Source organism: Athene cunicularia, assembly GCF_003259725.1.
Source record: "Athene cunicularia isolate RWA chromosome 15 unlocalized genomic scaffold, athCun1 chr15_part1, whole genome shotgun sequence".
NCBI classification, from domain to species: Eukaryota; Metazoa; Chordata; class Aves; order Strigiformes; family Strigidae; genus Athene; species Athene cunicularia.
This window is the reverse complement of record NW_020799121.1, coordinates 12,916,053-12,918,475: the sequence shown is the minus strand read 5'-3', so window position 1 is coordinate 12,918,475 and position 2,423 is coordinate 12,916,053. Positions and strand designations below refer to the sequence as shown.

The 2,423-nt window shown below is 40.7% G+C and overlaps 1 protein-coding gene across 1 annotated transcript in view; it reads left to right on the top strand.

The window, feature by feature from the left end:
- Positions 1-873: 873 nt before the first annotated feature.
- The window catches only part of ATP2A2 (ATPase sarcoplasmic/endoplasmic reticulum Ca2+ transporting 2), a 45,771-nt gene continuing 44,221 nt past the window's right edge, over positions 874-2,423 (top strand). Inside the window, exons 1-2 of the mRNA XM_026859553.1 lie at positions 874-974; positions 1,070-1,152. The gene's annotated coding sequence lies outside the window, so the exon portion shown is untranslated. The remainder of the gene's footprint in view (positions 975-1,069; positions 1,153-2,423) is intronic.

The window sequence follows — 2,423 nt, the reverse complement described above, 5'->3', positions numbered from 1 at the left end:
GGCCTAAACGTGTGTGTATTTGCAAAGCCGGCATCTCTTACAGGACCCGGAATAGGAGCGAGGGAGAGAAGATGGCTGACTTGAACTCCACCTCGTGGGTTTCTTTCAAACCCCGAGCTCACAGGGCTGCTTTGGGAAGGAGGATGTCACCTCCGTTTCCTTTCACCTTAACGGTGGGAAACCTTCTGCCATTCAGAAATAAAGCGCTGTGGGTTGTTTTGGGGTTTTTTTTTTGTCCGTCCTGACCTTCATTTTTCCCTGCTTTTCAGTGCCTTTCTGTCCCTTTATTTTATATTCTTCTCTCGAGTCGGGACACAGAATTCAGCCGATAAGGTGTTTCTTTTTTAAAAATCCTTATTGCTTGGCCTTCCTAGTCCCTTTAGAACTCCCGTGCCGTTGTGTAAAAATGAAAAGCTACGAGAAGATTATACGGTGGCGGTTTTTTAGCTTTTAACACTGCTTTTGTGCCTCTTGAATTACTAAATCCAGTTGCGGGGAAATGAAAAGGAGGGCAGAAATAAGAACATATCCTTAAAATGGAGGAAAGAATTTGAAGTATTTTGAACCAAGTTTGGTGGTTTGGGTTTTTTTTAAGTGAATGTGAAGGAAAATTTTTGTCAGAAAGCGTTTGAAAAGCATTTTGAGCCTTTGACCCTTTGTGTGCAGCAACAGCAGAAGTCCCACAGCTGGCTGGAGTGATGACTTGGCTGAATTATAACCCTTAGCACATTCCGGCTAACCTGTATGTGTCTTAAAACGCAAAACTATCGGGCCTATTCAGATGCTCTAATGAAAAGAGCCACCTTAACAGGGCTTTCCGTATGTCTGTCAAATCCAACCCAGTTGAGTGTGCAATTCAGGAACAGTATCTGGTGGATGCCTTACAATGCTCTAATGTGTTTCTTCAATGATTTCTTTTCTTTGACATGCTTCCTGGAAAAATCTTCCGCTGACAGAATTACCGGCTGAGGAAGGTGAGCATGTCCATCAAATCTTCTGCTAATTCTTTTTGATAATTCATCTTTTTTTTTTAATGTACATAACTAAATGGTTTTGTTACATATTGCAGGAAAAACCTTACTGGAGCTTGTGATTGAACAATTTGAAGACTTACTAGTTAGAATTTTGTTGCTGGCAGCTTGCATATCTTTTGTAAGTATTTCTTTTTTTTATTATTCCATAGGCTTCTGTATCGCAGAATGACAGATGTTCCAATGTATAGGAACTGTACATACTGCAATTGTTTTTCTCAAAAGGTAGAAATATAAGATGTAAAGTAAATCGCTTTTAAATTAGTTGCCTTCTGAAGAGGTTTCTATGTGCTTGAGAACAAAATTTCAGGGAATCTTTCATTGTATGAGTCATAAGTACGTAACTACGCTAGACAGGTATTTTTAAAAGTGCTTCTCATTCAGCCCAGTTTGCTTATTTGAGGTGGGATTTCCCAATGCTTTTGTTGGCTTTGAAAACTAACCTTGAGTAAGTGTTTAACTAGACATTCTTCTTGCCTTTGAGTTAATCGTTATCAAGCTCGATGTATAATCATTGGAAGACATTTTTGGATGCAATGCAGACTGTAAATAGATTTTACATGGCGAATATTCCAGTTGCCTTCCCTTCCTGATAATAGCAAGGTGACAGTTGTTGCTTTTGACAGTGACAAGAATGATGACGGCTGTGATGGCACCATTGTTGACCAAATTTGGTAACTGACCTTTGGATAGTCTAGTCATTAAATGGACATCTTGCTTTGCATATAGGATTAAAAGAATGTGAACACTTTCAACTTAATTTTTTTTTTTTAAAAAGCATGTTTAGGCATTTTTACTTAATGTGTGTAGAGGGTATGTGTTTGCTGGAAAACTGAGTGAAGGCTAAGTATAGAAGGAAGATGAAGGCTCTGTGTCTTGAGGAGTCAGCCAACAGGCAAAAAAGTGTGCAGAATATTAAATTGTTTAGGTAGGATTAAAAGTTTATAGTAGACTTTGCCCTGGAGTTGTAATTAACTACTTTTTTAAAAAAAAGATGCTGCAGCTCTTGGGGGGAGTGGAAATTGTGGTGACTCTTTAGCTAAGGGCGGCTAATTAGGATGGGCAGAGGAGAATGTGCTCTGAAGCTGTTGCGTTTGATGGGGGAAGGGTTGCCCTGTTGTGGCTGCTGCAATATGTACTGTGTTGCTGATCCTCCACCAAGAGAGGCTTCAGCTAGCCCCACACTGACCCCGTTCAAAGTGTTCTGGGTTTTGGTATGCATATACCCTTACCAGCTGAGCAATGATTGGCAGCATTGATCTTAACCAGGGAGACAAATGTGCTTTACTCTTCTCCTTTCTCAGGAAAAAATCAGGCTGGCTCTAGAAAATTGAATAAAGAGGTCATTCAAAAGCTTCCCCCCCCCCCCCCCCCCCCCCCCCCCCCCCCCCC